This window comes from Pristiophorus japonicus, chromosome 7 (assembly GCF_044704955.1).
Source record: "Pristiophorus japonicus isolate sPriJap1 chromosome 7, sPriJap1.hap1, whole genome shotgun sequence".
NCBI classification, from domain to species: Eukaryota; Metazoa; Chordata; class Chondrichthyes; family Pristiophoridae; genus Pristiophorus; species Pristiophorus japonicus.
Window position 1 is genome coordinate 43,755,388 of NC_091983.1, and position 13,749 is coordinate 43,769,136.

Sequence of the window (13,749 nt, forward strand, 5' to 3'; positions counted from 1 at the left end):
TGTCCCTGTGTCTCAGTGTCCCAGTGTCCCATTGTCCCATTGTCCTAATGTCCCAGTTTCCCAGTGTCCTAGTGTCCCAGTGTCCCAGTGTCCATGTGTCCCAGTTTCCCAGTGTCCCAGTGTCCCAGTGTCCTAGTGTCCCTGTGTCCTAGTGTCCCTGTGTCTCAGTGTCCGAGTGTCCCTGTGTCCTAGTGACCCTGTGTTCTAGTGTCCCTGTGTCTCAGTGTCCTAGTGTCCCTGTGCCTTGTGTCCCTGTGTCTCAGTGTCCTAGTGTCCTAGTGTCCCTGTGTCCCAGTGTCCCTGTGTCCTAGTGTCCCTGTGTCACAGTGTCCTACTGTCCCTGTGTCCTAGTGTCCCTGTGTCCTAGTGTCCCTGTGTCTCAGTGTCCTACTGTCCCTGTGTCCTAGTGTCCCTTTGTCTCAGTGTCCTAGTGTCGCTGTGTCCTCGTGTCCCTTTGTCTCAGTGTCCTAGTGTCGCTGTGTCCTCGTGTCCTAGTGTCCCTGTGTCTCAGTCTCCTTGTGTCCCTGTGTCCTCGTGTCCCAGTGTCTTTGTGTCCCAGTGTCACAGTGTCCTAGTGTCCCTGTGTCTCAGTGTCCCAGTGTCCTAGTGTCCCTGTGTCTCAGTCTCCTTGTGTCCCTGTGTCCTCGTGTCCCAGTGTCTTTGTGTCCCAGTGTCACAGTGTCCTAGTGTCCCTGTGTCCTAGTGTCCCAGTGTCCTAGTGTCCCTGTGTCTCAGTGTCTTAGTGTCCCATGGTCCCAGTGTCCTAGTGTCACTCTGTCCTAGTGTCCCTGTGTATGAGTGTCCTAGTGTCCCTGTGTCCTCGTGTCCCTGTGTCTCGGTGTCCCAGTGTCCCAGCGTCTCAGTGTACCGATGACCTGGTGTCTCAGTGTCCTAGTGTCCCAGTGTCCCAGTGTCCTAGTGTCCCTGTGTCCCTGTGACCCAGTGTCCCAGTGTTCCAGTGACCCAGTTTCCCAGTGTCCTAGTGCCCCAGTGTCCTAGTGTCCCTGTGTCTCAGTATCCTAGTGTCCCAGTGTCCCAGTGTCCCAGTGTCCCTGTGTCCCAGTGTCTCAGTGTCCTAGTGTCCCTGTGTCCTAGTGTCCCTGTGTCTCAGTGTCCTAGTGTCCCTGTGTCTCAGTGTCCTAGTTTCCCTGTGTCCTACTGTCCCTGTGTCCTAGTTTCCCTGTGTCTCAGTGTCCTAGTGTCCCTGTGTCCTAGTGTCCCAGTGTCCCAGTGTCCCAGTGTCCCTTTGTCCCAGTGTCCCAGTGTCCTAGTGTCCCTGTGTACTAGTGTCCCTGTGTCTCAGTGTCCTAGTGTCCTAGTGTCCTAGTGTCCCTGTGTCCCTGTGTCCCTGTGTCTCAGTGTCTCAATGTCCTAGTGTCCTAGTGACCGAGTGTCCCTGTGTCCCTGTGTCTCAGTGTCCGATTGTCCCTCTGTCCCAGTGTCCCTGTGTCCTAGTGTCCCTGTGTCCTAGTGTCCCAGTGTCCCAGTGTCCCAGTGTCCCAGTGTCCTAGTGTCCCTGTGTCTCAGTGTCCCAGTGTCCCTGTGTCCTAGTGTCCCTGTGTCCTAGTGTCCCTGTGTCTCAGTGTCCTAGTGTCCTAGTGTCCCTGTGTCTCAGTGTCCCAGTGTCCCAGTGTCCCAGTGTCCTAGTGTCCCTGTGTCCTAGTGTCCCTGTGTCCCTGTGTCTCAGTGTCCCAGTGTCCCAGTGTCCTAGTGTCCCTGTGTCCCAGTGTCCCTGTGTCCCAGTGTCCCTGTGACCTAGTGTCCCTGTGTCTCATTGTCCTAGTGTCCCAGTGTCCCAGTGTCCCTGTGTCCCAGTTTCCCAGTGTCCCAGTGTCCCAGTGTCCTAGTGTCCCTGTGTCCTAGTGACGCTGTGTTCTAGTGTCCCTGTGTCTCAGTGTCCTAGTGTCCCTGTGCCTTGTGTCCCTGTGTCTCAGTGTCCTAGTCTCCTTGTGTCCCTGTGTCCTCGTGTCCCAGTGTCTTTGTGTCCCAGTGTCACAGTGTCCAAGTGTCCCTGTGTCTCAGTGTCCCAGTGTCCTAGTGGCCCTGTGTCCCAGTGTCCTAGTGTCCCTGTGTCTCAGTTTCCCAGTGTCCTAGTGTCCTTGTTTCTCAGTGTCCTAGTGTCGTAGTATCCCAGTGTCCCATTGTCCCAGTGTCCCAGTGTCCCAGTGTCCCAGTGTCCTAGTGTCCCTGTGTCCTAGTGTCCCTGTGTCTCAGTGTCCTAGTGTCCCTGTGTCTCAGTGTCCCAGTGTCCCAGTGTCCCATTGTCCCATTGTCCCATTGTCCCAGTGTCCTAGTGTCCCTGTGTCCTAGTGTCCTAGTGTCCTAGTGTCTCTGTGTCCTAGTGTCCCTGTGTCTCAGTGTCCCTGTGTCCTAGTGTCCCTGTGTCCTAGTGTCCTAGTGTCCCTGTGTCACAGTGTCCTATTGTCCCAGTGTCCCAATGTCCCTGTGTCCCAGTGTCCCAGTGTCCCAGTGTCCCTGTGTCCTAGTGTCCCTGTGTCTCAGTGTCCTAGTGCCCCTGTGTCTCAGTGTCCTAGTGTCCCTGTCCTAGTATCCCTGTATCATAGTGTCCTAGTGTCCCTGTGTCTCAGTGTCCGAATGTCCCTTTGTCCTACTATCCCTGTATTCTAGTGTCCTAGTGTCCCTGTGTCTCAGTGTCCTAGTGTCCCTGTGTCCTAGTGTCCCTGTATCCTAGTGTCCTAGTGTCCCTGTGTCCTAGTGACCCTGTGTCCCAGTGTCCCTGTGTCGTAATGTCCCTGTGTCTCAGTGTCCTAGTGTCGCTGTGTCCTAGTGTCCCTGTGTCTCAGTGTCCCAGTGTCCCTGTGTCCCTGTGTCCTAGTGTCGCTGTGTCCTAGTGTCCCTGTGTCCTAGTGTCCCTGTGTCTCAGTGTCCTAGTGTCCCTGTGTCCCTGTGTCCTAGTGTCCCTGTGTCTCAGTGTCCGAGTGTCCCTGTGTCCCAGTGTCCCAGTGTCCCAGTGTCCCTGTGTCCGAGTGTCCCTGTGTCTCAGTGTCCTAGTGTCCTAGTGTCCTGTGTCTCAGTGTCCTAGTGTCCCTGTGTCTCACTGTCCTAGTGTCCCTGTGTCCTAGTGTCGCTGTGTCCTAGTGTCCCTGTGTCTCCGTGTCCTAGTGTCCCTGTGTCCCTGTGTCCTAGTGTCCATGTGTCTCAGTGTCCTAGTGTCCCTGTGTCCCTGTGTCCTAGTGTCGCTGTGTCCTCGTGTCCCTGTGTCACAGTGTCCTAGTGTCCCTGTGTCCCTGTGTCCTAGTGTCCCTGTGTCTGTGTCCTAGTATCCCTCTGTCCTAGTGTCCCTGTGTCTCATTGTCCCAGTGTCCCTGTGTCCTAGTGTCCCTGTGTCCTAGTGTCCCTGTGTCTCAGTGTCCTAGTGTCCCTGTGTCATCGTGTCCCTGTGTCCTAGTGTCCCTGTGTCTCAGTGTCCTAGTGTCCCTGTGTCCTAGTGTCCCTGTGTCCTAGTGTCCCTGTGTCTCATTGTCCCAGTGTCCCTGTGTCCTAGTGTCCCTGTGTCCTAGTGTCCCTGTGTCTCAGTGTCCTAGTGTCCCTGTGTCATCGTGTCCCTGTGTCCTAGTGTCCCTGTGTCTCAGTGTCCTAGTGTCCCTGTGTCCTAGTGTCCCTGTGTCCTAGTGTCCCTGTGTCTCATTGTCCCAGTGTCCCTGTGTCCTAGTGTCCCTGTGTCCTAGTGTCCCTGTGTCTCAGTGTCCTAGTGTCCCTGTGTCCTAGTGTCCCTGTGTCCTAGTGTCCCTGTGTCTCATTGTCCCAGTGTCCCTGTGTCCTAGTGTCCCTGTGTCCTAGTGTCCCTGTGTCTCAGTGTCCTAGTGTCCCTGTGTCATCGTGTCCCTGTGTCCTAGTGTCCCTGTGTCTCCGTGTCCTAGTGTCCCTGTGTCCTAGTGTCCCTGTGTCCTAGTTTCCCTGTATCTCAGTGTCCTAGTGTCCCAGGTTCCCAGTGTTCCAGTGTCCCAGTGTCCCAGTGTCCTAGTTTCCCTGTCTCCTTGTGTCGCTGTGTCTCAGTGTCCTAGTGTCCCTGTGTCCTAGTGTCCCTGTGTCCTAGTGTCCATGTGTCTCAGTGTCCGAGTGTCCCTGTGTCTCAGTGTCCTAGTTTCCCTGTGTCTCAGTGTCCTAGTGGTCCCTGTGTCCCAGTGTCCCTGTGTCGTCGTGTCCCTGTGTCTCAGTGTCCTAGTGTCCCTGTGTCCTAGTGTCCCTGTGTCCTAGTGTCCCTGCGTCTCAGTGTGCTAGTGTCCCAGTGTCCCAGTGACCCTGTGTCCCAGTGTCCCAGTTTCCCAGTGTCCCTGTGTCCCAGTGTCCCAGTGTCCTAGTGTCCCTGTTTCCGAGTGAATCTGTGTCTCAGTGTCCTGGTGTATCTGTGTCCTAGTGTACCTTTTTCCTATTGTCCCTGTGTCTCAGTCTCCTAATGTCCCTGTGTCCTAGTGTCCCTGTGTCCTAGTGTCCCTGTGTCTCAATGTCTCAGTGTCCTAGTGTCCCTGTGTCGCAGTGTCCCTGTGTCCTGGTGTCCCTGTGTCTCAGTGTCCTAATGTCCCTGTGTCCTCGTGTCCCTGTGTCTCAGTGTCCTCGTGTCCCTGTGTCCTAGTATCCCTGTATCCTAGTGTCCTAGTGTCCGTGTGTCTCAGTGTCCCAGTGTCCTAGTGTCCCTGTGCCTCAGTGCCCTGGTGTCCCTGTGTCCTAATGTCCCTGTTTCCTAGGGTCCCTGTGTCCTAGTGTCCCTGTGTCTCAGTGTCCTAGTGTCCCTTTGTCCTAGTGTCCCTGTGTCTCAGTGTCCCAGTGTGCCAGTGTCCCAGTGTACTAGTGTCCTAGTGTCCCTATGTCGAAGTGTCCTAGTGTCCCTGTGTCCTAGTGTCCCTGTGTCCCTGTGTCCTAGTGTGGCTGTGTACTAGTGTCCCTGTGTCCTAGTGTCTCTGTGTCTCAGTTTCCTAGTGTCCCTGTGTCATCGTGTCCCTGTGTCACAGTGTCCTAGTGTCCCTGTGTCCCTGTGTCCTAGTGTCCCTGTGTCTGTGTCCTAGTATCCCTCTGTCCTAGTGTCCCTGTGTCTCATTGTCCCAGTGTCCCTGTGTCCTAGTGTCCCTGTGTCCTAGTGTCCCTGTGTCTCAGTGTCCTAGTGTCCCTGTGTCATCGTGTCCCTGTGTCCTAGTGTCCCTGTGTCTCAGTGTCCTAGTGTCCCTGTGTCCTAGTGTCCCTGTGTCCTAGTGTCCCTGTGTCTCATTGTCCCAGTGTCCCTGTGTCCTAGTGTCCCTGTGTCCTAGTGTCCCTGTGTCTCAGTGTCCTAGTGTCCCTGTGTCATCGTGTCCCTGTGTCCTAGTGTCCCTGTGTCTCAGTGTCCGAGTGTCCCTGTGTCCTAGTGTCCCTGTGTCCCTGTGTCCTAGTGTGGCTGTGTACTAGTGTCCCTGTGTCCTAGTGTCTCTGTGTCTCAGTTTCCTAGTGTCCCTGTGTCATCGTGTCCCTGTGTCACAGTGTCCTAGTGTCCCTGTGTCCCTGTGTCCTAGTGTCCCTGTGTCTGTGTCCTAGTATCCCTCTGTCCTAGTGTCCCTGTGTCTCATTGTCCCAGTGTCCCTGTGTCCTAGTGTCCCTGTGTCCTAGTGTCCCTGTGTCTCAGTGTCCTAGTGTCCCTGTGTCATCGTGTCCCTGTGTCCTAGTGTCCCTGTGTCTCAGTGTCCTAGTGTCCCTGTGTCCTAGTGTCCCTGTGTCCTAGTGTCCCTGTGTCTCATTGTCCCAGTGTCCCTGTGTCCTAGTGTCCCTGTGTCCTAGTGTCCCTGTGTCTCAGTGTCCTAGTGTCCCTGTGTCATCGTGTCCCTGTGTCCTAGTGTCCCTGTGTCTCAGTGTCCGAGTGTCCCTGTGTCCTAGTGTCCCTGTGTCCTAGTTTCCCTGTATCTCAGTGTCCTAGTGTCCCAGGTTCCCAGTGTTCCAGTGTCCCAGTGTCCCAGTGTCCTAGTGTCCCTGTGTCCTAGTGTCCATGTGTCCTAGTGTCCATGTGTCTCAGTGTCCGAGTGTCCCTGTGTCTCAGTGTCCTAGTTTCCCTGTGTCTCAGTGTCCTAGTGGTCCCTGTGTCCCAGTGTCCCTGTGTCGTCGTGTCCCTGTGTCTCAGTGTCCTAGTGTCCCTGTGTCCTAGTGTCCCTGTGTCCTAGTGTCCCTGCGTCTCAGTGTGCAAGTGTCCCAGTGTCCCAGTGACCCTGTGTCCCAGTGTCCCAGTTTCCCAGTGTCCCTGTGTCCCAGTGTCCCAGTGTCCTAGTGTCCCTGTTTCCGAGTGAATCTGTGTCTCAGTGTCCTGGTGTCCCTGTGTCCTAGTGTACCTTTTTCCTATTGTCCCTGTGTCTCAGTCTCCTAATGTCCCTGTGTCCTAGTGTCTCTGTGTCCTAGTGTCCCTGTGTCTCAATGTCTCAGTGTCCTAGTGTCCCTGTGTCGCAGTGTCCCTGTGTCCTGGTGTCCCTGTGTCTCAGTGTCCTAATGTCCCTGTGTCCTCGTGTCCCTGTGTCTCAGTGTCCTAGTGTCCCTGTGTCCTAGTATCCCTGTATCCTAGTGTCCTAGTGTCCCTGTGTCTCATTGTCCCAGTGTCCCTGTGTCCTAGTGTCCCTGTGTCCTAGTGTCCCTGTGTCTCAGTGTCCTAGTGTCCCTGTGTCATCGTGTCCCTGTGTCCTAGTGTCCCTGTGTCTCAGTGTCCTAGTGTCCCTGTGTCCTAGTGTCCCTGTGTCCTAGTTTCCCTGTATCTCAGTGTCCTAGTGTCCCAGGTTCCCAGTGTTCCAGTGTCCCAGTGTCCCAGTGTCCTAGTTTCCCTGTCTCCTTGTGTCGCTGTGTCTCAGTGTCCTAGTGTCCCTGTGTCCTAGTGTCCCTGTGTCCTAGTGTCCATGTGTCTCAGTGTCCGAGTGTCCCTGTGTCTCAGTGTCCTAGTTTCCCTGTGTCTCAGTGTCCTAGTGGTCCCTGTGTCCCAGTGTCCCTGTGTCGTCGTGTCCCTGTGTCTCAGTGTCCTAGTGTCCCTGTGTCCTAGTGTCCCTGTGTCCTAGTGTCCCTGCGTCTCAGTGTCCTAGTGTCCCAGTGTCCCAGTGACCCTGTGTCCCAGTGTCCCAGTTTCCCAGTGTCCCTGTGTCCCAGTGTCCCAGTGTCCTAGTGTCCCTGTTTCCGAGTGAATCTGTGTCTCAGTGTCCTGGTGTATCTGTGTCCTAGTGTACCTTTTTCCTATTGTCCCTGTGTCTCAGTCTCCTAATGTCCCTGTGTCCTAGTGTCCCTGTGTCCTAGTGTCCCTGTGTCTCAATGTCTCAGTGTCCTAGTGTCCCTGTGTCGCAGTGTCCCTGTGTCCTGGTGTCCCTGTGTCTCAGTGTCCTAATGTCCCTGTGTCCTCGTGTCCCTGTGTCTCAGTGTCCTCGTGTCCCTGTGTCCTAGTATCCCTGTATCCTAGGGTCCCTGTGTCCTAGTGTCCCTGTGTCTCAGTGTCCTAGTGTCCCTTTGTCCTAGTGTCCCTGTGTCTCAGTGTCCCAGTGTGCCAGTGTCCCAGTGTACTAGTGTCCTAGTGTCCCTATGTCGAAGTGTCCTAGTGTCCCTGTGTCCTAGTGTCCCTGTGTCCCTGTGTCCTAGTGTGGCTGTGTACTAGTGTCCCTGTGTCCTAGTGTCTCTGTGTCTCAGTTTCCTAGTGTCCCTGTGTCATCGTGTCCCTGTGTCACAGTGTCCTAGTGTCCCTGTGTCCCTGTGTCCTAGTGTCCCTGTGTCTGTGTCCTAGTATCCCTCTGTCCTAGTGTCCCTGTGTCTCATTGTCCCAGTGTCCCTGTGTCCTAGTGTCCCTGTGTCCTAGTGTCCCTGTGTCTCAGTGTCCTAGTGTCCCTGTGTCATCGTGTCCCTGTGTCCTAGTGTCCCTGTGTCTCAGTGTCCTAGTGTCCCTGTGTCCTAGTGTCCCTGTGTCCTAGTGTCCCTGTGTCTCATTGTCCCAGTGTCCCTGTGTCCTAGTGTCCCTGTGTCCTAGTGTCCCTGTGTCTCAGTGTCCTAGTGTCCCTGTGTCATCGTGTCCCTGTGTCCTAGTGTCCCTGTGTCTCAGTGTCCTAGTGTCCCTGTGTCCTAGTGTCCCTGTGTCCTAGTTTCCCTGTATCTCAGTGTCCTAGTGTCCCAGGTTCCCAGTGTTCCAGTGTCCCAGTGTCCCAGTGTCCTAGTTTCCCTGTCTCCTTGTGTCGCTGTGTCTCAGTGTCCTAGTGTCCCTGTGTCCTAGTGTCCCTGTGTCCTAGTGTCCATGTGTCTCAGTGTCCGAGTGTCCCTGTGTCTCAGTGTCCTAGTTTCCCTGTGTCTCAGTGTCCTAGTGGTCCCTGTGTCCCAGTGTCCCTGTGTCGTCGTGTCCCTGTGTCTCAGTGTCCTAGTGTCCCTGTGTCCTAGTGTCCCTATGTCCTAGTGTCCCTGCGTCTCAGTGTGCTAGTGTCCCAGTGTCCCAGTGACCCTGTGTCCCAGTGTCCCAGTTTCCCAGTGTCCCTGTGTCCCAGTGTCCCAGTGTCCTAGTGTCCCTGTTTCCGAGTGAATCTGTGTCTCAGTGTCCTGGTGTATCTGTGTCCTAGTGTACCTTTTTCCTATTGTCCCTGTGTCTCAGTCTCCTAATGTCCCTGTGTCCTAGTGTCTCTGTGTCCTAGTGTCCCTGTGTCTCAATGTCTCAGTGTCCTAGTGTCCCTGTGTCGCAGTGTCCCTGTGTCCTGGTGTCCCTGTGTCTCAGTGTCCTAATGTCCCTGTGTCCTCGTGTCCCTGTGTCTCAGTGTCCTAGTGTCCCTGTGTCCTAGTATCCCTGTATCCTAGTGTCCTAGTGTCCCTGTGTCTCAGTGTCCCAGTGTCCTAGTGTCCCTGTGCCTCAGTGCCCTGGTGTCCCTGTGTCCTAATGTCCCTGTTTCCTAGGGTCCCTGTGTCTCAGTATCCTAGTGTCCCAGTGTCCCAGTGTCCCAGTGTCCCAGTGTCCTAGTGTCCCTGTGTCCTAGTGTCCCTGTGTCTCAGTGTCCTAGTGTCCCTTTGTCCTAGTGTCCCTGTGTCTCAGTGTCCCAGTGTGCCAGTGTCCCAGTGTACTAGTTTCCTAGTGTCCCTATGTCGAAGTGTCCTAGTGTCCCTGTGTCCTAGTGTCCCTGTGTCCCTGTGTCCTAGTGTGGCTGTGTACTAGTGTCCCTGTGTCCTAGTGTCTCTGTGTCTCAGTTTCCTAGTGTCCCTGTGTCCTAGTGTCCCTGTGTCTCATTGTCCCAGTGTCCCTGTGTCCTAGTTTCCCTGTGTCCTAGTGTCCCTGTGTCTCAGTGTCCGAGTGTCTCTGTGTCATCGTGTCCCTCTGTGTTAGTGTCCCTGTGTCTCAGTGTCCTAGTGTCCCTGTGTCCTAGTGTCCCTGTGTCCTAGTGTCCCTTTAACTCAGTGTCCTAGTGTCCTAGTGTCCCAGGTTCCCAGTGTTCCAGTGTCCCAGTGTCCCAGTGTCCCAGTGTCCTAGTTTCCCTGTCTCCTTGTGTCGCTGTGTCTCAGTGTCCTAGTGTCCCTGTGTCCTAGTGTCCCTGTGTCCTAGTGTCCCTGCGTCTCAGTGTCCGAGTGTCCCAGTTTCCCAGTGTCCCTGTGTCCCAGTGTCCCAGTTTCCCAGTGTCCCAGTGTCCCTGTGTCCCAGTGTCCCAGTGTCCTAGTGTCCCTGTTTCAGAGTGAACCTGTGTCTCAGTGGCCTGGTGTCCCTGTGTCCTAGTGTACCTTTTTCCTATTGTCCCTGTGGCTCAGTGTCCTAATGTCCCTGTGTCCTAGTGTCCCAGTTACTAGTGTCCCTGTGTCCTCGTGTCCCTGTGTCTCGGTGTACCAGTTTTCCTGCGTCTCAGTGTCCCGGTGACCTGGTATCTCAGTGTCCTCGTGTCCCAGTGTCCCAGTGTCCTAGTGTCCCTGTGTCCCCGTGCCCCAGTGTCCCAGTGTCCCAGTGTCCCAGTGTTCCAGTGTCCCAGTTTCCCAGTGTCCTAGTGCCCCAATGTCTTAGTGTCCCTGTGTCTCAGTGTCCCAGTGTCCTCGTGTCCCTGTGCCTAAGTGCCCTTGTGTCCCTATGTCCTAGTGTCCCTGTGTCCTAGTGTCCCTGTGTCTCAGTTTCCTAGTGTCCCTGTGTTCCTGTGTCCCTGTGTCTCAGTGTCCTAGTTTCCCTGTGTCCTAGTTTCCCTGTGTCTCAGTGTCCTAGTGTCCCTGTGTCGTAGTGTCCCAGTGTCCCAGTGTCCCAGTGTCCCGGTGTCCCTGTGTCCCAGTGTCCCAGTGTCCTAGTGTCCCTGTGTCCTAGTGTCCCTGTGTCCCTGTGTCTCAGTGTCCTAGTTTCCCTGTGTCCTAATGTCCCTGTGTCCTAGTTTCCCTGTGTCTCAGTGTCCTAGTGTCCCTGTGTCGTAGTGTCCCAGTGTCCCAGTGTCCCAGTGTCCCTGTGTCCCTGTGTTCCAGTGTCCCAGTGTCCTAGTGTCCCTGTGTCTCAGTGTCCTAGTGTCCTAGTGTCCTAGTGTCCCTGTGTCCCTGTGTCCCTGTGTCTCAGTGCCTCAGTGTCCTAGTGTCCTAGTGAACTAGTGTCCCTGTGTCCCTGTGTCCCTGTGTCTCAGTGTCCTAGTGTCCCTGTGTCCTAATGTCCCTGTGTCTCAGTGTCCTAGTGTACCTCTGTCCCAGTGTCCCTGTGTCCTAGTGTCCCTGTGTCCTAGTGTCCCAGTGTCCCAGTGTCCTAGTGTCCCTGTGTCCTAATGTCCCTGTGTCTCAGTGTCCTAGTGTCCCTCTGTCCTCGTGTCCCAGTGTCCCTCTGTCCTAGTGTCCCTGTGTCCTAGTGTCCCTGTGTCTCAGTGTCCTAGTGTCCTAGTGTCCCTGTGTCTCAGTGTCCCAGTGTTCTTGTGCCCCAGTGTCCTAGTGTCCCTGTGTCCTAGTGTCCCTGTGTCCCTGTGTCTCAGTGTCCTAGTGTCCCTGTGTCCTAGTGTCCCTGTGTCCCAGTGTCCCTGTGTCCTAATGTCCCTGTGTCCCTGTGTCCTAGTGTCCCTGTGACTTAGTGTCCCTGTGTCTCATTGTCCTAGTGTCCCAGTGTCCCAGTGTCCCTGTGTCCCAGTTTCCCAGTGTCCCAGTGTCCCAGTGTCCTAGTGTCCCTGTGTCCTAGTGTCCCTGTGTCTCAGTGTCCTAGTGTCCCTGTGTCCTAGTGACCCTGTGTTCTAGTGTCCCTGTGTCTCAGTGTCCTAGTGTCCGTGTGCCTTGTGTCCCTGTGTCTCAGTGTCCTAGTGTCCCTGTGTCCCAGTGCCCCTATGTCCTAGTGTCCCAGTGTCTCAGTGTCCTAGTGTCCCTGTGTCCCTGTGTCCCTGTGTCCTAGTGTCCCTGTGTCTCAGTATCCTACTGTCCATGTGTCCTAGTGTCCCTGTGTCTCAGTCTCCTTGTGTCCCTGTGTCCTCGTGTCCCAGTGTCCTAGTGTCCCAGTGTCACAGTGTCCTAGTGTCCCTTTGTCTCAGTGTCCCAGTGTCCTAGTGGCCCTGTGTCCCAGTGTCCTAGTGTCCCCGTGTCTCAGTTTCCCAGTGTCCTAGTGTCCCAGTGTCCCAGTGTCCCAGTGTCCTAGTGTCCCTGTGTCCTAGTGTCCCTGTGTCTCAGTGTCTTAGTGTCCCTGTATCTCAGTGTCCCAGTGTCCCAGTGTCCCATTGTCCCATTGTCCTAATGTCCCAGTTTCCCAGTGTCCTAGTGTCTCAGTGTCCTAGTGTCCCAGTGTCCCAGTGTCCCTGTGATCCAGTGTCCCATTGTCCCAGTGTCCTAGTGTCCAAGTGTCCTAGTGTCCTAGTGTCTCTGTGTCCTAGTGTCCCTGTGTCTCAGTGTCCCTGTGTCCTAGTGTCCCTGTGTCCTAGTGTCCTAGTGTCTCTGTGTCACAGTGTCCTATTGTCCGAGTGTCCCAATGTCCCTGTGACCCAGTGTCCCAGTGTCCCAGTGTCCCTGTGTCCTAGTGTCCCTGTGTCTCAGTGTCCTAGTGTCCTAGTGCCCCTGTGTCTCAGTGTCCGAGTGTCCCTGTGTCCTAGTTTCCCTGTATCCTAGTGTCCTAGTGTCCCGGTGTCTCAGTGTCCTAGTGTCCCTGTGTCCTAGTGTCCCTGTATCCTAGTGTCCTAGTGTCCCTGTGTCCTAGTGTCCCTGTGTCCCAGTGTCCATGTGTCCTAATGTCCCTGTGTCTCAGTGTCCTAGTGTCGCTGTGTCCTAGTGTCCCTTTGTCCCAGTGTCCGAGTGTCCCTGTGTCCCAGTGTCCCAGTGTCCCAGTGTCCCTGTGACCGAGTGTCCCTGTGTCTCAGTGTCCTAGTGTCCTCGTGTCCTGTGTCTCAGTGTCCTAGTGTCCCTGTGTCTCACTGTCCTAGTGTCCCTGTGTCCTAGTGTCGCTGTGTCCGAGTGTCCCTGTGTTCTAGTGTCTCTGTGTCTCAGTGTCCTAGTGTCCCTGTGTCCCTGTGTCCTAGTGTCCATGTATCTCAGTGTCCTAGTGTCCCTGTGTCCCTGTGTCCTAGTGTCGCTGTGCACTAGTGTCCCTGTGTCACAGTGTCCTAGTGTCCCTGTGTCCCTGTGTCCTAGTGTCCCTGTGTCTCAGTGTCCTAGTGTCCCTGTGTCCTAGTGTCCCTGTGTCTCATTGTCCCAGTGTCCCTGTGTCCTTGTGTCCCTGTGTCCTAGTGTCCCTGTGTCTCAGTGTCCTAGTGTCTCTGTGTCATCGTGTCCCTGTGTCCTAGTGTCACTGTGTCTCAGTGTCCTAGTGTCCCTGTGTCCTAGTGTCCCTGTGTCCTAGTGTCCCTGTATCTCAGTGTCCTAGTGTCCTAGTGTCCCTGTCTCCTAGTGTCCCTGTGTCTCAGTGTCCTAGTGTCCCTGTGTCTCAGTGTCCTAGTTTCCCTGTGTCTCAGTGTCCTAGTGGTCCCTGTGTCCCAGTGTCCCTGTGTCGTAGTGTCCCTGTGTCTCAGTGTTCTCGTGTCCCTGTGTCCTAGTGTCCCTGTGTCCTAGTGTCCCTGCGTCTCAGTGTCCTAGTGTCCCAGTTTCCCAGTGTCCCTGTGTCCCAGTGTCCCAGTTTCCCAGTGTCCCAGTGTCCCAGTGTCCTAGTGTCCCTGTTTCCGAGTGAACCTGTGTCTCAGTGTCCTGGTGTCCTAGTGTCCCTGTGTCTCAGTGTCCCTGTGTTCCAGTGTCCCAGTGTCCTAGTGTCCCTGTTTCTTAGTGTCCCTGTGTCTCAGTGTCCCAGTGTCTCAGTGTCCCAGTGTCCTAGTGTCCCTGTGTCCTAGTGTCCCTGTGTCTCAGTCTCCTAGTGTCCTAGTGTCCCTGTGTCCTTGTGTGTCAGTGTCCTAGTGTCCCTGTGTCCTAGTGTCCTAGTGTCCCTGTGTCCTAGTGTCCCATTGTGCCAGTGTCCCAGTGTCCCAGTGTCCCTGTGTCCTTGTGTCCCTGTGTCATAGTGTCCCAGTGTCCTAGTGTCCCTGTGTCCTAGTGTCCCAGTGTCTCAGTGTCCTAGTGTCCTAGTGTCCCTGTGTCTCAGTGTCCCTGTGTCCTAGTATCCCAGTGTCCTAGTGTCCCTGTGTCCTAGTGTCCCAGTGTCTCAGTGTCCTAGTGTCCTAGTGTCCCTGTGTCTCAGTGTCCCTGTGTCCCAGTATCCCAGTGTCCTAGTGTCCCTGTGTCCTAGTGTCCCTGTGTCTCAGTGTCCCAGTGTCCTAGTGTCCCTGTGTCCTAGTGTCCCTGTGTCTCAGTGTCCTAGTGTCCTAGTGTCCTAGTGTCCCTGTGTCTCAGTGTCCTAATGTCTCTGTGTCCTAGTGTCCCTGTGTCCTAGTGTCCCTG